Genomic DNA, 22,204 nt, shown 5'->3' on the forward strand with positions numbered 1-22,204 from the left:
CTCTGGGGAGGCAGTCAAGATCACACAAAAGCAGGGGACTCACCAGTGAATTGTCCTTTTTACACGCATGTAATTTTTGCTACATTTTATTTAGAGGTGTGTCTCTCTGTATCGTCTGTGTGTGCGTGTGTGCGTGTGCGTGTGCGTGTGCGTGTGTGTGTGTTTGGCAGCAAATGCCTCTACCTGCTGAGCCCAAGTTGAATGTTTAAAAGAAATAACCGGAATTGAAGGTTACAGTATTAAGGAACTTTGGTCGGGGAAATTTCCGGAAAGTAAGCAATGTTAGGTGTGGGGAGAGGGTTCTGACTGACTGCTGGTGAATAGGCAGAAAGGAAAGATTTTGAAAAGTGTATTTTTCAGCCCGTGAGATGGCTCTGCGAGTAAAATCACTTAGTTCTGTGCCCAGGTCACACGATGAAAGGAGGGAACCAACTCCTGAGAGTTGTCCTGTACCCATGCCCTACACAGTCTCTATAATAATAATAATAACAATAATAATGATAACAAATAATGAAAGTAAAATTTAAAAATTAAAGAGCAGGTGTGTTCATGAAAGGAGAAGGAAGGAAGTCAGTCTTGCAGGAGCGGTAGGAACTGCTCCAGCAGAAAGCACATTGGCTCGTCCTGCCATAGTCTATGCCTGAGAGACAGGACAAGGTCAGCATGCCCTGCTCTGTGAGAACGTGGAGCACAGATTTCCAAGGACTGTATCGAGAACCCTTGGAGAGAGCTTAAGATAGTAACAAGTGTGCATAAAGCAAATTACATCTACTGGGTTTTGTGCTGATTTTATTTTAAAATGTAGGCGGCGCAGCCAAAAGTCACTGTTTCCCTTATTTGATTTTTTTTGTTTTTGTTTTTGTTTTTTTGGCAATGCTGGGGTTAGAACCCAGGGTGCCATGCATACGAGGCACATGGTCTACCTCTAAGCTACAGCCCTGAGCATCTCATTCTAGTTTTCATTGGCTTAGAGTTGCTTTTCTGGTGCCATTTGCTAACTTAGATGTATTTGAACTCACAGTGAGACACCTGAAGAGTAGGAGTTTGTTCCTGGCAGGACTCAGTCTATCGAAGTGTGGGGCTTTTTCAGGAACTGAGACAAAGAGATATCTAAGGCCAGCTAGGTTTTATTTTCATTGATCCTCAGTAACCAGACTTCAGAGGCTTTCAAAAGTTAAGGAGCCGGGCTGGAAACCACATTCATTTGTTATTTCTCAGCTTCTTGAAGTATTTCATTGCTTGTAGCACCAGCTATGAATAAAAATTACTCCCTTTTTAAAAGTGAGATCCTTTTGCTCACTTCCCCATTTTATAAACCGGCAGGGGAAACAGTTCACATTTTTTCAAAGGTGCTTAATTTTTTTATGTTTTCTTCACGGTAGTTTCCTAACCAGTGTTCAGTGGAAGACTGCTCTGACCAGATTCTTCAGTAAACCCGAGATTAACATGAAGACACTCCCAGCTACCAGCTGTGCCCATTCATTTGCTTTCATTGTGTATTTGCCCAATGCAAAAAGAAGCTCCCCTGTAACGGCGTAAGCGAATACAGACAGATTGTCAAAATATAGACAGCTTTAATGGAGGAATAGACTTACAGAACCACTGTTCCCGCGGAGACCAGGAAAGCAGAAGAGAGCGCTGGGAGCACGCTCACCAATTTTATAGGAGAACTTTAGCCTGAGGCGAACACGCCCCCTAAGGGGTGGGACTTATCCCTACATCTCCCCCTTTTGTCTAAATAAGACAGAACTAAACCAAATACAACTATATACAATAATAACAAATAAATATAACAAACAATATTGAGAATCAAAAGTTTTGCTAAACATTCTATCTCAAGGAGTCTAAATAATGTAGAGAGTAACTACAATTATATAATCTTCAACTCCATCAAAGATCCGAGAAGGCAATAAATATTACTTAACAAACGATCCAAATGTGTAACAATTGACAAAGACAACTGACTACCTGAGCAATCACCCAAAGTCTCGTTTGCAATGTTGAGTCAACCAACTTTGGCTAAGGCCTAACATAACTGACATACCATTATTAAAGGCAAGGAACTTTTCAAAACTATCTTACCCTGTCTTGGCAGGATATGACAGTCCTGTTGTATCCATTGATGCACGCTCTGTATCTTTGTCAGTGGTTGAGGTATGGGCTTTTCTTAACCCAAAGGCCAGTTCTGCCAAGAAGACAAGCTCCCAGTGGAGTGTCTTTGGTGCTCAACGTTCTCTCGGGAATAGAGCGGTGTTGCCAGGAGCAATTGTGTCTCACTATCACGAAACTCTGAGTTATATTAAAGGCCATATTCTACAGCTCTCCAAAGAGGTTGAAGATTATCTATCTATACTGAGTATAATCTCTATATATCTAAAGAACCTGATTAGTCTAATTACAAATGACAAACTTAGATGACTATTAATCTATATAATTCTCAATATCTATCTAACTTAAAGACTAAAACAATAAACAACTGTGCAATATATGAAGACAATGATCTTCATCTGTAAACAATGTCATTACATATCAAATGTAAACAATGTTATTACATAAATAGTATCAGAGGTAGAAATGTACATTGTGATATGGTAGATGTATCAATACAATATAAGTATACTCTTATACAAAAATAGAGGTAGGAACACTCACATTCAATATTCAATATGTCAATATACAGGAAACAGTACCAATACAATTTTCTAAAAACAGTAACTCACAAATACCAATCATCCCATCAAACCAGTTAATCCCCCTTTTTTTTTTTTTTTAACATACCCCTAACTCCATAAAACATCTCCCCATCCCCTCAACCCCAAACCAACCACTAAAAGATGTCCCTAACCCTGAGGGCAAACTCTGTTGGGGGAGGGGACGCCGTCCTCTAAGATTGCTTCAAGCTGACATGGGGGCGATGTTCTCCTTAGGGGCTCCTGTGAAAGCAAATGATGGTAAAATTCCCAAATTAACCTTTGGCCTAAGAAAATTATAACTAGTCCCTGAGCGCTTTGAGAAGGTCCGGCCAGAGTGTCGTCAAAAAATGTGCACCATTCGAAATTGTCTTGTGCAGTTGGTACCAAAAAAAATTATTAGCACGTAGAAAAGAAAAAAAAAAAAAAAAAAATATATTCAATATATTCATGACGTCATAAAAACCAGGTTGAGTTGATGTTGTGGGGCCCCATCTTCATCCTGGAAACTTCAAAAATTACTGTAGGAAAATTTGTTGCTTGTTATGGGAAATTTAGACACTAACAACAAGGACATATACTGACATATAAAGAAAGACACAGATACGAGGAAAAGCAAAAACAAAAAACAAAAAACATATATACATAAATATATAAAAAATCAATACTTACGGTATGTATATAATGTTAGTTGATCCTTAGTAGGTCGTAACTATTATCCATCCATCAGTAATTAAATATTCAGGGTCCCTTAAAGTCTTTGAAGATCAATATTTTCCTGTGGAGATAAGAAAAGAACCCTGCCCCCAACCTATCTGTATTCCTTACCATCAGTATGCTCGCCAACCTTGTGAAAGAATTGTTATTTATCTTTTCCAAATGGCTTTTCTTCTTCATACCGAACCTTTATTAGTTTTGTCGGTATCCACAATTGTTCCTCACCTGTGGAGATAAGAGCAAAACCCCTTCCCCAACGCAGCACATCTCCTGGTTTCCATTGTGAGGTCAGCACATCCTTGAAATAAACTGGTTGATTTAGTTCAGTAGACTTTTCCATTATCCAATGTCTTTCTGCAGCCGTTGTCCCCTTCTCATTAGCGTTAAGAAAATTCAAGGTTAACAAAGCATTATGTAACCTATTTCTGGGGGTGTTTTCCACCCCTTTCTGTTTATTCAACATATCTTTTATAGTTCGATTTGATCTTTCTATGACTGCTTGACCTGTAGGATTGTATGGTATACCTGTAACATGCTTGATATTGTAATAGTCAAAAAACCGTTTCATTTTCCTAGAGGCATAAGCAGGACCATTGTCCGTCTTTATTTGTGTAGGTATACCCATGATAGCCATGACTTCTAATAAATGAGTGATTACTGAATCAGCTTTTTCTGAACTTAAAGCAGTTGCCCACTGAAAGCCTGAATAAGTGTCAATGGTGTGGTGAACATACTTCAATTTGCCAAATTCTGCAAAGTGGAACACATCCATCTGCCAGATTTCATTCCTATGGGTGCCCTTTGGATTAGCCCCTGCTGGCAGTGGCGTTTGGTTATAGAAAGAGCAAGTAGGGCATTTCTTTACAATCTCCTTAGCCTGTTGCCATGTAATAGAAAACTCTTTCTTCAAACCCTTGCTATTAACATGATGTTTTTTATGAAATTCAGAGGCTTGTAGCACACTACCAATCAATAACTGATCAATGTCTGCATTACCTTGTGCTAGAGGACCTGGCAGACCCGTATGGGATCGGATGTGTGTTATGTACATAGGGCAGAGCCTGTTCCTGATCAAATCTTGAACCTGGATAAACAATGAGGTTAGTTCTGTATCATCAGGTATAAATTCAGCAGTTTCAATATGTAAAATAACTCTTTCTGCGTATTGCGAATCAGTAACTATATTAATAGGTTCTCTAAAATCCCTTAGCACCATAAGAATGGCATATAATTCTGCCTTCTGGACAGAATCATAAGGACTTTGTTCCACCTTACCCAAGTCTTCCGATTTGTAACCTGCCTTCCCTGTTTTATTGGCATCAGTATAGAATGTACGGGCTCCAGTTATTGGAGCATCACGGACGATTCGAGGAAGGATCCATGAAGTTCTCTTTATGAAGTTAAGCCTCTTGCTTTTTGGATAATTGTTATTAATATCTCCCAAAAAACTAGCACAAGCTCTTTGCCATGGTTCATTATCTTCCCATAATTTCTTTAGTTCATCAGCAGTGAAAGGCACTATAATTTCTGCTGGGTCTATGCCTGCTAATTGACGAAGTCTCAGCTTTCCTTTTATAATTAACTCGGCGACTTTTTCCACATAAGTTTTCAGTTTTTTACTTGGTTTATGTGGTAAAAAGATCCATTCCAAGATAATATCATCTCTCTGCATTAAAATTCCTGTAGGAGAAATTTTGGATGGTAATATGACGAGAATACAATCGAGCTCTGGATTCACCCTGTCCACATGTGCCTGTTGTAATTTTTCCTCAATTATTGTCAGTTCCTTTTCTGCTTCAGCTGTTAATTCTCTGGGACTGTTTAAGTCTTTATCACCTTCCAAGGTTTTGTTCAAATGAATTATTAGATCAGGTGTTATCCCAACAGCTGGTCGTAGACTGGAAATGTCTCCTAACAGTCTTTGAAAGTCATTAAGAGTCCGTAGGCGATCTCTCCTAATTTGTGCCTTTTGTGTCTTAATTTTTTGCAAACCTATTTTATAACCTAAATAATTAACAGAATCTCCCTTCTGTATCTTCTCAGGAGCAATTTGCAATCCCCATTTAGGTAAAAGTATCTTTATTTCTTCAAACAGTCTGTTCAAGGTATCCATGTTTGAATCGGATAACAAGATGTCGTCCATGTAGTGGTATATTATAGATTTGGGAAATTTCTTGCGTATTATTTGCAATGGTTGGTTCACAAAATATTGGCACAAGGAGGGGCTATTTAACATACCCTGGGGGAGGACGGCCCAGTGGTACCTCTTGGAAGGTTGAGAATTGTTGTAAGTAGGCACCGTGAAGGCAAATTTTTCTCTATCTTCTTTTTGTAAAGGTATGGTGAAAAAACAATCCTTTAAATCAATAACTATAAGAGGCCATCCTTTTGGTAATAAAGAGGGCAAAGGGATTCCAGATTGCAGAGGACCCATAGGTTGAATAACCTTGTTGATAGCTCTGAGATCTGTCACCATTCTCCATTTACCTGATTTTTTCTTAACCACAAATACAGGAGAATTCCAAGGGCTGGTAGATTCTTCTATATGTCCAGCATCTAATTGCTCTTGTACCAGCTGTTCTAAAGCCTGTAACTTTTCCTCAGCTAGAGGCCATTGCTTTGTCCATATTGGTTTCTCAGTCAACCATTTTAGAGGCAAGGCTGTTGGTATCTCTGAAGGGGCTTCAATTACTTGTTCTTGTATGGCCCGAATGGCCGGTTTTCTCCGTTTGTAATATCTTTTAATATTATTCTCAGAAATATAGGCTCTAGAAGTAGCAGGAATGTTAATTTGGGTATTCCATTGTTGTAATAGGTCACGACCCCATAAATTCATTGCAATATTGGCTACATATGGCCTTAATTTTCCTATTTGTCCCTCAGGCCCTATACATTCAACCCATCTTGTGCTCTGTCTTACTCGAGATAGGGTTCCAATTCCCAGGAGCTGAACATTTACATTCTGAAGAGGCCAATACGGATGCCAAGATTCTGGGGTAATGATACTTACATCAGCACCTGTGTCCAGCAGGCCAGTAATAAAAATGCCATTTACACACACTCTCAGCTTAGGTCTTTGATCATTTATAGAAGTTTGCCAAAACACACGTAACTCATCTTTCTGCTCATTATCGTTTGTAACAGTAGGCATGAGGTTTCCTAATTGTCCTGACGAGGCACGTTCTCTGCAGAAACTGGAAATGACTGAACCATGTTTGCCATGGGGGCCTGTGAGGCCCCCCCTCTCACGTTTCCCGTCTGTATCAGGTTGCCTTGTCTATCTCTTGTAGACCTGCATTCATTCGTCCAATGTCTACCTTTTCCACATCTTCTACATAAACCTGAAGGCTGAGTCCTCCTATTTCTGTTATTTCTAGAAGATGCATTATTATTATTTCTGAAGATCCGTTGTTTACAATTCCTTTTCATATGACCCATTTTGCCACAATTAAAACATTTGGTATTCTGGTGTCTCCTTTTACCATTGGAAATTGCTTCTTCTACCCATGCTTCAGTGCCATAATCAAATGTATCAACATCCAGTGTATGCAAGACCCATTCTTCCAAGGGTGCTGATCTGAACCTTAAAGGCCCCAAAATCTTTTTGCATTCCACATTTGCATTTTCATAAGCCAAAGACTCAATCATTATACGTCTTGCGTCAGGGTCAGGTATCCCTATTTGCACAGCCTTAGTAAGTCTTTGTAAAAAATCACTAAAAGGTTCTCTCAGACCTTGTTTAATTGTGACAAATGATTCCATTCTCTGTCCTGGGTCTTGTACCCTGTCCCAAGCCCTTAAGGCTGCTGTAGTGCATATGGAGAGTGTGTTTTCGTCCAAATTAGCTTGTTCCTGAGGGTCAGAAAAGCGTCCTTCACCTAGAATTTTATCTAGGGAGATGTCACTTCCCTTCGCCTTTTCTTGCTGTTCTAAAAGTCTAGCCTCTTGCCTGAACAAGCATTTCCATTTTAAGTGCGGCCCACTCTCAAGGACTGCAGAGCTCAGCTGGAGCCAGTCCAATGGCGTAGCTCTGCTTGTGGATGCCCAAGACTTTAGCATCTCTTTAACAAAAGAGGAATGCATCCCGAAAGTCATGACAGCCTGTTTAATTTCTTTGAGATCATTCATACGGACATGCTCCCATGTATCTTCCTTAATGACCCTAGGGTTTCTGGAACCAATCACCTTCTCTGTTGTTATTACTGGAAAGGCAGGTAGAGCTGTAGGTAGAGATTTGTGGAAATTGTCCCGGAGGGATTTACCCACAGATGTAGTTAAAATTTGCCTTTCTACCGTTTGTTCTTCTTCATCAGAATTTAGAAATTCCTCAATCTTTTCAATTCTATTCACCATTGCCTTCTGCAATGTCTGTATCTCCTGTCCAGAATTATGTTCCAAAGCCTTCATTGAGGATTCTAAAGTATGAAGTTTGTCCATTAGAGATAAGTTCTCATCTTTGGACATAATTTTTATGGCATAAACCGTGCCTTCTTGTATTGACAATCTTTCTGCCAATCTGTCATAAGCTTTAGACAAAATCCGATAGTCACATTCAGCAGTTTTGATTCTCTCAGTTACTATTTCAGTTCCTACAGAAAGGGACTGAAGCTTACAACCCAAATCAGCTGTTCCCTCTTCCATAGTAATGAGTTTCTCCTTAATATCAGCCACTAATGTTTCAGTTCCTACAGAAAGGGACTGGAGCTTACGATCCAAATCAGCTGTTCCCTCTTCCATAGTAATGAATTTCTCCTTAATATCAGTCTGTACCTTTTTTAAATTTTCCTCAGTTGATCGAGTCATGTTAAACAAAGATCTGTTCTCCTCCTGGAGAACTTCAAACTGATTCTTGAGAAGATTGTTGTCATTCTCAATTGTTTTTAAGCGTGCAACCTCTGCTCGTAAAGACTTTATCATATTTCTATTATCAAACCATATAGTGCCAAGGAAAACTACGAATCCCAGAAAGATCCATAGAGGTGGGGTGATAGACACCTCTTGTAAAATCTCCCACATGGTACAATTAAAAAAACTGTTAAATTCTTGAATGGTAACGTGTTCAGACATTTTAATTATAAAAGAAAATTTTTTCTCTTACCTGCAACGACTGGTTCCTGCCGGTGGTGGTCTCTGTGGTTTTGGAGCCTGTCTTGGAACTAGCTCTTGTAGACCAGGTTGGCCTCGAACTCACAGAGATCCGCTTGTCTCTGCCTCCCGAGTGCTGGGATTAAAGGCGTGTGCCACCACAGCCTGGCCGGCCTTGAACTCACAGAGATCCGCTTGCCTCTGCCTCCGGAGTGCTGGGATTAAAGGCGTCTGCCACCACAGCCTGGCCGGCCTTGAACTCACAGAGATCTGCCTGCCTCTCTGGATATTATGGGCCTGAAGGCAGAGTGTATCTCGGACTCAGCCCTGGGGCCCGAGTCATAAACTAAGAAAATGACACCCGGGAGCGTGCTGTGTTAGCTAGCAGGCTACGCGCTTGAGTTGGGGGCAAAATAGCCCGACGTTGGACGCCAAAATGTAACGGCGTAAGCGAATACAGACAGATTGTCAAAATATAGACAGCTTTAATGGAGGAATAGACTTACAGAACCACTGTTCCCGCGGAGACCAGGAAAGCAGAAGCGAGCGCTGGGAGCACGCTCACCAATTTTATAGGAGAACTTTAGCCTGAGGCGAACACGCCCCCTAAGGGGTGGGACTTATCCCTACACTCCCCAATCAGGAACAATCTTTCTCTGAAGAGCTGCTGATGTCTCATCTGTATTTTGGGGATCAGCATCCTCACCCGTCTCACTGCATGGATAAGGTGCCCTGTGCTGACTGCGGTTTCTGGAGATGCCCTCTTCCATCTTTTGTGATATCGCCATGACAGCAGGACAGGGAAGGACCTGCCACGGAGAAACACCAAAGGTTTCTTACATCCTTAAGGGTGACTTTAGCAGGGTCTGGGTCTTCTGCTTTGTCAATAGAGTGGGAAACCAATATCAATTCAAATACAGCTTTATAATGGTGTTCAAGTACATCTCCTGCAGTCTTCCACACCCAGGGGTACCATAATCCAAGGAAGCCCACGTCCTGCATTAAGAAATGGAGCTGTGTTTGCCTGTATCTATGAGCATCCTCCGTTATCTTCAAGTCATAATGTGAGTGCCCATTACAATGAAAGTGCTGCACAAGCCGTTCATGTAAGAAAACATAAATAGTACATGTTTAGTAGAGACTCCATCTCCCCCCCCCACCCCCGCCTCCCGCCTTTTTCATTCTGTTTAGCCAAGGCCGTTTTTTAATCCCCAATCATGCTTCAGCCTCTCAAGACCATGGTTCCCAGCTGGAAATAAGATTTTTTTTTTATAAGGAGAAAGCCATGGAAAATTAATTTTCCCGTAAGATATTTATTAGCTTGCACTCTTTCTAAAAGAACTCTTTTAGAAACCTGGTGTTTTGAAGGCTACATTTTAACTCTCAGATACAAGGGGAATAAGTGGAATTTATTAGAAATTTCATTTAGGTCAAGTGATGGTGACAGTGCACGCCTTTAATCCCAGCACGTGGAAGGCAGAGGCAGGAGGATCTCCGTGAATTAGAGGCCAGCCTATTCTACAGAATGAGTTCCAGGACAATCAAAACTACGCAGAGAAACCTTGTCTCAAACAACAACAGCAGCAACAATAACAACAAGAGAGATTTAATTTAGTCTAATAAGACTCTTTGTGAGATGTTTTATTTAACTTAGGATAGCACTCTGGTGTTCATTTGCTCTCAGAGTCTCTTAACAGCCCCGGACATCTTTAATCACAATCACCCGCCCCGTTTGCTGAGGTAGAGGTCCTAGTTCCCTGTGCCCTGAAACCCATGGGTGGGCTGATGAATCTGCTGAAGGCAATGAGTGAAAACCCGAAAGGGACCTTTAGCTCTGCTGGTCACTGTGAGTAAACTGAGGCACAGCAGGTGGGGAGAACAGAGCTGTTAAGAATCCTTTTCTCGACCCACTTGGCCCTGAGACCCGTGGTGCCTGGCTATTTTTGTTTGCAAATCCTCAAGTGTTCCCCGAAGTCATCTTTGCCAGCATTTCCTTGCTCGTTCTTGCTTGATCTTGTACTAAAAGGAAGCGAGCCTCGACCCAGAAGTGGTTCCATGGAGCAGTTTGGTGCAGATTTGCAGGCAGACAGCGTCTGCTTGCTGGGATGGGGTAGAGGACTGGCTCTTGTCTCGTCCTTAGCAGTTCCCATGCTTTGGGACTGCACCAAATACTTTCTTCCCTGCCTTATACCTGTTGTGTGGCTAAGATGGTTCTCTGGGGACGGAGATGATTTCTTGAGATGTGTGCAGTTTAAATGTGTCCACATGTATTCCCAGTGGTGAGAGAAAAATAAAGAATGTCTTGTTAATAGAGAATAGACGGCTGGAGAGATGGCTCAAGGGGTAAGAGCACTGACTGTTCTTCCAGAGGACTTGGGTTCAATTCCCAGCACCCACATGGCAGTTAACAACTGTCTGTAACTCCAGTTCCAGGGAACCCAACATCCATGGAAAAATACCAATAAACATTAAAAAAAAAATTAGAGAATTGAAGTCACGTATTATAGTGACCAAAACCGAGGCTGGCTTTGGAAGACTTCTGTCCTCCAGTTGTTACTCCTGTGTTCATGTTTCTCTAAGAACCTGGGTTTTTATCTGCTGCTCTTGTGTTTTGTTTTGCTGGGATTAATCTTTGGGCCTTGTGCGTGTTGACCAAGTGCTTGGCACTGAGCTCCTCCCAGAGCTCCAAGCTTCTTCATCTCCAGGATGGAGATACAGGCAGCTACTGTCCTGCAGGCCTCCTGAGAAGTTAGATGTGATTATGCCAGTAAGGAGTCTTCATGCCATCTTGTGGGCCGTGGACCACCAAGAAAATAAGGATTTCAAGGCAGTATCTTACCTGATCTATACTCTGCCAGTTTTTTAAAATGCACTTTTGTTACTGTAAATTAAAGAGAAACGTTGAAGGGGATCAAATTTTAAATTCCTAACTTTTATTAGTAGCCTATGTGAATAAAGTCCTCCATAGCTAGGCTGTTAACTCTCCCATATGGTAACAAAATATACCCAAGATGATCAATCCTAAAAGAAAGAGGGTTTATATTGAGTCCATTTTCCGGTTTCAGAGCATAGTTGATTGGGCCTGTTTATTTGGGGCCTGTTGCACAGCCTCAGATGATAGAGGAAGCCTGTTTACTGTCTGAAACAGTGGGAAGGTCCAGGATTCTACCACCTAGTGGCCTAACTGCCTTCCACTAGGCCTAAATCTCCTAAAGATTCTACCAGCTCCCCTTAGTGCCACAGCTTGAAGGACAGACTTCCAACCTGGGGTCTTTTGTGTGTGGGGAGGGGGAGGTCATTCAAGATCTAAACTGTGGCATTAGGCATTAGTGGCTAAAGTAGTAGAGGCTGTCACATTGGAACCCAACCTGGTCATAGTGGTTCCAAAGCAGACAGTGATCTCTTTCACAGAACTGAGAGCTGATGTCCCAAAGCCACCCATCCCAGCATCAGCATCGTCACAAGGTGGGGAAATGCTACTATCGAGAGCGAGGAGACTCGCTGAGTTTCGGTCCCACCTCTTCTGTTTCCTTTTGAGAAAGGATCCTTGAGATCCTTGCGTGAGAAAGCCTGTACTCAGACACTGCGGGGGCAGATTAACTGAGAAAACGTGCACAGAAGACGAGCAAGTGTTGTCTTGACCAATATTTATGTTTTAGAGTTGGTTTATTATTTTGAGAGGTCCCTGCTCCATTTTTTTTTTCTGTTGTTTTGTCATCACATAGAACATATTGCCTTCACGCGGCAGCCTGTTATCTGTCCCATCTTAATGGGTTGAGTGGGCTCCTGGGTGTGTCCCTACTTTGTTGGGTCTATAATCACCTGGAGACTTAGCTGGACTGCAGCGTCCCAGAAGGTTCTTCCGATGACCGGGTATTTATTTAGCTGTCTGCTTGCCTCAGATACCCCTCCTGTATGTGCCGAATGGCCTTTCCGTGCAGCCCGATGGGCCTTCTCGTCTGCCTTTGGAGAGAGCATCCTCTGAGAGAGTGTGCCAAGGAGAAGGAAGTAGAACCTGTCAGTTATCTCAAGCCGATCTCAACTTTTAAAGAACATCCTTTCTGCTATGTTCTCTTTGACCAGAGGGGTCACATTGCCAAGCTGGAGTCAAAGGAAGGGGACTGCCTCAATGGGATAGAGAGAGTGTATGCTTAGAGGGGCCAGGAAGTGATGGTGGCTGTCTTTAGAAACATTTGCCGCAGTCCGAAATTCTTATATGTGTCACCCAGATATGCACAAATGCAGCTGACCAATCAGGCAGGCCAGTAGCTTTCATCCTGTGTTTCGTCCCTGTCATAGCCATGTCTTGGAGAGCAACCGAGGCTATGGTTTTGAGAGTGGGCATTATATTTCTAGGAAGTGGCCATCAAAAAATAGAACAGCTACAGAATCTGGAACACTGTCTTCCTCTATACATTTCCAGAGTCTGTAGATAGGCCTGGTAGAAAAGTGCCTGTCTGTCCTGGATTTGTTTCTGTGGTAATGAAATAACCTTGGCAGAAGGAAGCCTGGGGGAGAAAGGAGTTTATTTTCGCTGGCAATCCCAGGTTCCTGGAGTCTTGAGTCCAGACAAGAACAACAGCCAGCTAGTCACATCACACCTACTATCAAGGGCAGGGAGACATGAATGCCTCCTTGCTTGCGGTGCTTGGTTCAATCTCTCTTTTTAAAACAACAACAAATACAGACAGGGACTCACTAGGCGACCACGCTGGCCTGGGACGTACTATAGTAAATCAGGTGACCCTTGATCTCACAGAGAACTACCTGTCTCTGTCTCCCAGGCGCCTGGCAATTTCTTTGTATTCAGTTCGGCACCCCTTGCTTCCATGATGGGCTGGGTCTTCTTCCCACATCAGTCAATGTAATTAAAGCAATCTCTCACAGACGGTCCACAGATCAGCCCGGCGTAGATGCTCTCTCTTTGAAATTCTTCCCGGATGATTCTAGGTTGTGTCAAGTAGACGACAATTAAACTAACCATCATGCTCCCACAATACCAAACCTGTGACTTTTTCAAGTAAGAGTATCCGCTTGTACGCTGGCCCTACTCCCTGTGTGTTTGAGCGTGTCGGGGTGGCATGGTTGAACGGTGGGATGCAGAAATTCACACTGGCTCGTCTGTGGGATGAAGGCAGTGAGCAAACGTGCAGAGACCCCTTTTATACATGCCGCTAAGCCAGTGGTTCTCAACCTGTGGGTCGAGACCCCTTTGGGGGTCAAATGACCCTTTCACAAGATCTTTTCACAGGGCTCATATATCAGATATATGATATTTACGTTATGATTCCTAACACTAGCAAAATAATGGTTATGAAGTGCAAAAATAATTTTATGGTTGGGGGGTCCCCACCCCATAAGGAACTGTATTAAAGGGTCGCAGCAGAAGGCAGGTTGAGAACCAAGGCTTCTCAGCTAACTACTTATGCAGAAAAGTGGGGGATATTGCCTTTTATAAAAGCATCTTGGATATATACTCCCCCCCCACACACACCCCGGAGGGGGCTGGGCTGATTGTCACCTTTATCCTCATCCTATGAAAACGGCAAGACTGGAAGGTGGCAGTGGCATTTTTCAGAGACCTTCCGGTAGCAGCGGTGGTGGAAACCTCAGGATCTGGGAGAGAGGAGAGAGGAGAGGCCTTCCCTGAGGGTCAAGTGCAGACTGTGTTTCCCAGACTGCTTTAATCTGCAGAACGCCTGCATCCCCAGAGGGGTTTGCAGCCAGCGTCAGGCTCCAGATAAAGTCCAGGAGGTTCTTTTCCTCAGGACTTTCCCTGCTTCTTCCCACATGGCTTTGGAAGCAGAGCCAGTTTATTTATCTTCTAGTGTTTTTCCTAATCTAAATTCTCCTCCAGCCTTATCCTCACACACTCGCTGTCTTATTGGCAGGCTGGAGCAGTTAGGAATGAGAGCCAACCCCTCCAGCCCTTCCTTACTCTTTGGCTGGGACACACCTGAGAGTCATGTGCAAACACTGGACAGCTCTTGGCGGCACGTCCTATCGAGCGCACTGTTTACATTTGGAAAATGCCTTGGTTCTTCTATTAGTGAACAGAATGTCTCCAGCTTGAACCGCACAAAGTCGGATTAGGTTTTTCTGTTTGCTTCCTCCCACCTCCACCCCCACTCCCTTTCCTGCTCTTCCTTCAGCGTCTTGTGCTGGCTGGCAGTATAGATTTTCCTTTCTTGTTTTTGTCACTTGTTCCAAACGTGGCAAGAAGATCCTCAACTCAGATGAGAAACAAAAGATTATCTGCCTGGCTTTCTTTGAGGTTATTGATTTTGCATTTGTATAAGGGCGGGAGAATTAATTTGTAAAATATTTTGCTTCCTTTTCCGAATGTGACCAAACACTGTCTAGAAATTTTTTAATCAGGGATAGATTTGCTGGCTGGGTAGACGATGCTTTTGACCGGTGCCTCGAGTCTTGGGTTTTTCCTGCTTCTGGAGACCTCTGGGTAGTTACCTTTCTTACCTTTCTCCCCCAATGCTTCTCTTCTGAGCTGAGCTGCGCTGAGGGGACCCTATAAGCCGCATCCTGCTCTCGGCTCCTCTCATTGGCTCCTGACCAGTGGAAAGGACTACTTGTTTGTTGAAATATGAGCGGCGGGGCTGTGTCCCCAACACCCCGGCCGCTTGGCTAGCTTATGCCCGAAATAACAACACACAAACTGTATTCATTTAAGAACTGCTTGGCCCATGAACCCTAGCCCTTACAGGCTAATTCTCGCACCTGGACTAGCCCATTTCTAATGATGTGTGTAAGCACCCCAAGGTGTGCTTATCGGGAAGATTCTAGCCTCCGTCCATCATGGTGTCTCTGCTCCAGAGCGCAGAGCTGTCCGGTCTCTCTGGGAGCAGAGCAGAGTCTGACCTCACTTTCTCTTCCTCCTGTTTATTCCTCCCACCTATCTTTTAACCTATCAGGGCCAAGGAGTTCCTTTATTGCTTAACCAATGAAATCAGCAGATTGATATATGACACTCCCACATCACTTGTTAGCCCACCAAACAGGGCCCTCGGGGTCACTGTAGCCCCCGGGACCAGATCCAACCTCATCCCTCCCTGCTGGCTTACCCCTGAGCAGACAGACGGTTTGCAGGAGTCTCTCCATGCCTGCTCCAACCACACTCTGAGCACATTCTTTCTATGCTTAGACCCCCCTTAAGGGTCTGTAGTTTTCCTGGGCTGGTAGTTTCTGGAACCAGCAGTTTAGGAAACAGGAGGATTCTTCTAGATGCTTTGGGTCTTCCTTTCCTAGACTTTGCCTCTTGCAGTTTCTGGATGGAGTTGCCTCCTGCTGGTCAGAATTCTGAGAGCCTTCTCCTAAAGTAACCTGGAGGGGGGGGTCCTTTTCTGTCTGCCATAGTAGCTTAGCTTAAGTCCACTTTCTCATAATGCTGACCTCTTGATGAGGCGTGTGCTGTTGGGTTAGGATCATTTGGTTCCTGGTGTCCCCCGTGTTCCCATGTGATTCCCATGTGATTCTCTGAAGCATTAGTCATGGGCAGTGGGCTTCCCTCGGAAACATCCGTAGGCTGTGTGGTGTATAACCAGCTAAGATTTTCTCACGGTCTACAGACTGGGAAGTCCAACATCAAGGCACTGGTAGATTTGGTGTCTGATGAGGGCCACTTCCTCACAGACAGCGTCTTCTAATTATAGCCACAGGTGGGGAAGGAGACACGGTATCTCTCTGGGGTGTCTTTTATAAGGGCGCTAATTCTGTTTATGAGGGCTTGTGTAATATACTGAGTAAACATTAACAAATAATACTACTAATTACATTCCTTAAGCAGATGTGATTTTCTATCCACAATGTATCATGTAAGAACTCAGGAAATCAGCCAGTTGATACCAGTGCATGCCTTTAATCCCAGCACTCAAGAGGCAGAGGCAGGAGGATCTTTGTGAGTTCAAGGCCCACCTGGTCTACAGAGGTCCAGGACAGTCAGGGCCACAGAAAGAAACCCTGTCTTGAAAAACAAAAGACAAAGAAAGAAAGAAATCGGGAAATCTTTTGTCGTTTGTTCTATTTTTGCTGTGGCCTAAAAGGGGAAGTTGATCAATACAGGAAGTGACAGTGTCTTGCAGTTTAATGCAGAATTACAGATTGTAACTGCTTTGAAGCCTTTCATTGTTTCCAGAAGAAAGGAAAATCCAGACTCATGACGATGAACTGCCACGGCCGGCATGCTGGTTTGTGCTGAGTAGCTGCAGTAGTGGATGCTTAGACCAGTGAGGTGCATGTGGCACACACTAAGGAGGTAAATAGAAAGACTCTTGCACAAGATGACAGAGGGCATACGGACTCGCTGAATACACTCTGTGCATCCTATTTGCTGCCTTTTGTGTCTGCAAGAACAGAGCTCAAAAGTCAAGCCATGGCCGTACTCCTTACAAAACAAATTTTCCGTATTTACTTGGCAGTTTCAGATGTCCTACTTCAAATTAGGAAAAGACCTCCCTCCCTCCATCTTGTCTGTCTGTCTATCTATCTATCTATCTATCTATCTATCTATCTACCTACCTATCTATCATCTATCTATCTAACTATCTATCTATCTATCTATCTATCTATCTATCATCTATCTATGTGTATGTTTCTTTTTTGAGACAGGGTTTCTCTGTGTATCACCTAAACCCATTTTATGCAGTGGTGGGGATTGAGAACCCATGGCCTCTTCTTTGCTAGGCGAGTGCTCTACCAATTGAGCCGCAGTCCCAGCCTAAGTTAAAAACACACACATGATTTTAGCATCTTTTCACTTCTCTCTTAAAGGTTCTGTGGGATTTTCCTTTGAGGATTGTAGACAAAATTCTACATGTTCTTAAGAAATAGGGGACAATTTGTGTATAGGCTTTGTTTTTAAATTGACTTTATGTGTGGTTTCAACATAAAGATTATTTCATGAAACCCCTTTTGGGATTTTCCCAAGATTGCGTTTTTCTTTGTTATAGCCTGGTTTCTGTCACCGACCTCTGCTTGTTACCCACAGTGGAAATGCAGGTAGCGTCTTACCTTTGCCCTTTATTGTTTAGAGGCGTGCCTGGTGCACACTATTTATTCAGTAAATGCTTATCAAATGAACGAGGAAGCGAAGTTACACAGAGTAACAATTTGCTTTCACAAATCTGTGTGCAGTAAGTGGAAACACAGAAACAGAACTCTCACTGCGAACATATTGTGACCGAAAGCTCAAAACAGCCTTTGGCAGGGTGGACAGGGTCTTACTATGCTGCCCTAGCTGACCTGGAAAGATAGAGACCCGGCTAGTCTGGAATTCACAGAGACCTACCTGTTTTTGCCTCACTAAGATGTGTGCCACCATGCCCTGCTCAGACCACTCCTTTATTTCCTTCCTTCCTTCCTTCCTTCCTTCCTTCCTTCCTTCCTTCCTTCCTTCCTTCCCTCCCTCCCTCCTTTTTTTTTTTTTTTTGACAGGGTCTTGCTATACAGTTCTGTTCTAGGACTCACTATGTAGCCCAGATTTAGCTCGATTTCACAGACATCCACTGCCTCCTGAGTGCTGGGATAAAACACATGTATCACTATGCCTGGTACATTTTTATTTCTTAAGATAGAATGCACTTAAACTTAATAATTGGTTATTTAAATAAAGCCCTTGCACTTTTGATTTTCAGTTGCTTGCTGATAGTCTCTTATTTTATTGAGTTCTCTGCTACATAGACAAGGGAGACGGGGGAGGTGAGTTGCTTCTAAGGCCTAAGTATCTCGATTCGTTGCCCAAAGTGTAGCATTATTTGATGGGACGATTGCAGACATTGAGTAGGTGGGTGAATCCTATAGCCTTTTTAGATTCCCAGGAGCTGGAGTTAGAAGCGGTTGCGAGAGACTTATAATGGGTGCTAGGAATTAAGCTCTGGTCCTCTGGAAGAGCGAGTGTTCTTAACTGCTGAGCTAGCTCTGTAGCCCCCAAATAGCTTTGATTATGGGCTGGAACTGTCCCTCGATCAGCAGAGTACTTGCCTGCCTTGGGTTTGACCCCCCCCCCTTCTGCATAAGCCAGGCATGGGGGTGCAGCTATTGACAACGTGAGGACCAGTGAGGTGGAAGCATAGGGATATCTTTACTTACATGGCAAGTTTGGGGCTAGCCTGAGCTACATGAGACCACTTCCACTGTCCTCCTCCTCATTGTTATTGCGTTGTCGTTGTTACTAATGCAGAGTCCTAGAAGAATGTCTCAGAGAGCTATTGAGACATCATAAATTCTAAGATAGTTTTTATTTTGATGAAATTTTTTATCACGTGTAAAGTTGTGAGACATTAAAATTCGTAGCATAAGAAATCATAAAGAAAAAAATTAGCTAGAATAATAGAAGTGCCTTAAAAACTGCAAGAGTTTGTTATATAATAACTTTTTGAGGTACTCTAAAATAATAAGTAAGAAAAATGCTGGGGCAAAGAAAAAAATGAAGATTATTTAAATTTTATTATGGTATAATGACACTAAATTGCAGTATATTTGAGTGAAAGGGAAATGAAAATGCTATTTGTTGCTAAATTGCTGAAGAACCCAATGTACTGAAGATGATTTTGCAGCAATCTTACATTGGCTGCTGGTATTAAAATAGAAAGACTATTTCTTTGATTCTAATACTTTTATGTAACATCCCTGCCACCACTGTATCACTTCAGATGCTTCAATTGGTTCCCCATTTTATTGTCTAAAATGTATTCGTGTACATATCGCAACATATGGAAACAGTTCTCTAAGGTATATAGAGAGCTCTCTTGTTCGTGTCCAGTGTCTCAAGTAGGTGAACCCAGCAGCAACATTGAATCTGGAGAATGATTGGTATAAGCATGCCTCTTACACCTGTGTGTGTGGACTGATCTGCCTAGTCAGAGGATGCTCCTATAAACTCTAAGCCACTAAAAGTGGTTCCAGGCAAAAGGATAGCGCTATCATCTTTACTTTTTTACAGACACCAACGTGACCATTATACAGCAAATGGACTAGACAGAGGTCAGTTAGGAAGCCAGATGGGCTAGATAGATGAGGACAAACATATAGCCTGAGCAGGAAGTAACACTGATGGCTTTTCCATTAGTGACCGGAGGAGGAGGGACCCTCAGAGGCATAGCAGCTAAGTGAATGGTGTAATGGTTTTCTCTGCACGTGAAGACAATTCGGTGTTGTCTGTGAACCTTGGGACTACGTCTCACTCTGTTCCCTCCTTCATAGCCATTGCTGCCACTTATCAACTGTCCTTTGTCCCTCTTTCTCATACCGTTGAAGAACCTTCCTGGATTTCCTCCCCTTCAGCAGGGCACCTGAGTGTTCTGGAAGCATTCCCTTGGACACGAGATAGCCTAGACCCTGCTTTTCTCAAACGGACTTTCCTAATATGCCTCCTTAACCAACTCAAGCTTCCTACTTCCTGGGAATGCCCTGTCTGCCTCGGAAGGTTCGCCCTCCCTCCAGGGCCCAGGTCTCTGAATGTCAAGGCCAGGTCAACACTTCCCATGTGAAAGGTCATCCATCTTCTCTCACACCTTGTCTGCCTGTCTTGTGGCATTTGGGACCTTCAGACAGATCCCATTATTTCCAAAGTGCTCTGTGGTCTGCTTCATCTTTATATTTCACTCAGATGTAGCACAAATGCCTGAACAAGACCGAATAGAATATCTCCGGTAAAGTGAATTAGTACACCGCAAACCTTTTGGCCTGAGTCAAGAGAATCTTTAGGTAATCGATGTACTATATCCCATTGTTTAAGCCTGTGCTTTTAGACAGGATTGTAATAAATGTACCCAAGTGCTTCCTAGTCCTTCTAAATTCAGGGAAAATCTGTCTATGGTTACCCTGATGCCACAGATTATCTCCTTGTCATTTATAGCCTGGTAAGGCCAAGAAAGTTCTATGCCTTCCTCTTCGCATTCCTTGTTTCTGAACGTTACCCCAAACAATAGATTGAACCCAGAGCTTCATACATGCTGGCCAGGTTGCTCTATCACTAAGTTCTATCTATGGTCCCTGCCTGGATTTTTTTTAACATTTATTTATTTTATTTTATTTTTGTTACTACTTTAAAGGGAATACAGCTAGGGAAAATTTAGATCCACAGAAAAATTAAGAAGAAAGTAGTAAAAAATTCCTATGTATGCCCTGTCCCCATGCACACATAGCTTCCCCCTATCAAAACTCCATTGTCAAGTATGCATTTGCTATAATTGATGGACCTATACCATTGGCAGCCAGCACTCATACCCTGTGTTGGTGACTCACTGTGGTGAACTAACAGTAGCTTCACAGACTTTTATGATAATAATTCTAGTATTAATAGCAAAAAATTAATAAAGGTCTCTATTGCTGTTTTGGTGGAATGATAACTCAGGCAAAGCAATTCTCAGGTAGATATTGTTGGGTATAGCATTTATGGATACCGTGGTCTTAGGAAGATGTCATGCAATAAGCAAGCAGACGGTGAGTTTCTAGTGTCTCCCTATTGGAAAGAGTATGATGGAGAAGGAACAGTGCCTCTTGCTTCTGTGGTAGAAATCCCAGCAGAGCAACTATAGGGAGAAAGGGTTTGTATGGGCTCATAGGTCAAAGGAATCAGTGTATCGCAGTGGAGAAGGTGTGTTGGTGGCCCCTGGACAGTCTGTGGTGGCAGGACTTGCAGAAGCAAACAGAGGGCCAGACTAGAAGTAGGGATAGTTTTATAACCCTAAAAGTCTGCCCCTATAGCCTGATGCCCTCCAGCTAGACCCCATGTCTGGAATGTTCCACAAACTCTCCAAACAGTGCCACCACCTGGGGACCAAGTGTGTAAACCCAGGAACCCGTGGGGGGGCATTTTGCATTCAGACCATGACATCACGGTACTGGGGTGGGCTGGGAGTAAGGTGGGCTGGTGAGAGCGAGGAGGTAATAGAATCAGAGCCGACGTTGGCAGGAGCTTGGGCCAGACAGAGAGAGCAGAGCTGGGCTCCTTGGAGCCCCATCTGTGCACTTCCACCCCGTCCCCTTTGCAGCCCGATCACTCCCTCCTCCTTCCCCACCCATCTGTCGTTCTTAACCAGCCTGAACTTCTGCACTTTTCAACTCTGCTTTTCTGTGCTTCTGTCTGTCTGGAACAGCTTTCCTCTTCTTGCTGGCGTGAAGTCATCCCCGTGGAACCCAACCAGGATCTTGCTCCCAGCTCCTGGCTAAGGCACGCTCTTACCTCCTGCCTCTCATCACCCTTCTGCACGGAGAGATAGTCTCTCCCTTCTCTGCTTTCTATGCGCCACAGACATTGCTCCAGTGGCCCTTCCTGATTGAAATTACAGGGGATTTCTTTGAAATTCTCCTTGCCCTCCAATGCAAAGTCTTTAAGAGGAGGCACGCATATGGCAGGACCGTCTCAGCTGTGCCAGCGCTGAGAACCTTGCCTGGACCAGAAGACGTATTAAGTTATTGTTGAAGGCTTGAATGGAGTGATGGGAAGGAGACAGGGAATGAGAGAGAGAAGGAAGAATGAAGGGAGGCAGAAAATGGATGTAAAATTCTTTTTACAAAGGACATTGAGAAAAATAAACTGAAATTAAAATAATCCGAGAGATGTTTCCCTAAATTTTTAGCTAGTGCCTAAGTGATTGCCGTGGTCACTGTGATTGCATCGAGTCCGAATCAAACTGAGAACTCACCTACATTTCTAAGGGTGGCAACCTCCTGAAAGTAGGAGTGGCTTGGCGTTG

The 22,204-nt window shown here is 43.3% G+C and overlaps 1 protein-coding gene and 1 long non-coding RNA gene across 2 annotated transcripts in view; one reads left to right on the top strand and one right to left on the bottom strand.

Moving 5' to 3' along the window:
* Positions 1–22,204, top strand: part of Map3k5 (mitogen-activated protein kinase kinase kinase 5) — a 205,745-nt gene that overhangs the window by 15,869 nt on the left and 167,672 nt on the right. The gene's annotated exons all lie outside the window — the stretch shown is intronic.
* On the bottom strand, positions 12,215–15,423 carry LOC126511961 (uncharacterized). Its single transcript, XR_007594835.1, has 3 exons — positions 15,228–15,423; positions 14,014–14,108; positions 12,215–13,438 (listed from the first exon to the last, which is right to left on the bottom strand). It is a non-coding gene; the product is annotated as an uncharacterized lncRNA (long non-coding RNA).

The sequence above is a fragment of the Alexandromys fortis genome, unplaced genomic scaffold (genome assembly GCF_014885135.2).
Source record: "Alexandromys fortis isolate MF-2015 unplaced genomic scaffold, M_Fortis_MF-2015_v1.1 scaffold_107, whole genome shotgun sequence".
Lineage (NCBI taxonomy): Eukaryota > Metazoa > Chordata > Mammalia > Rodentia > Cricetidae > Alexandromys > Alexandromys fortis.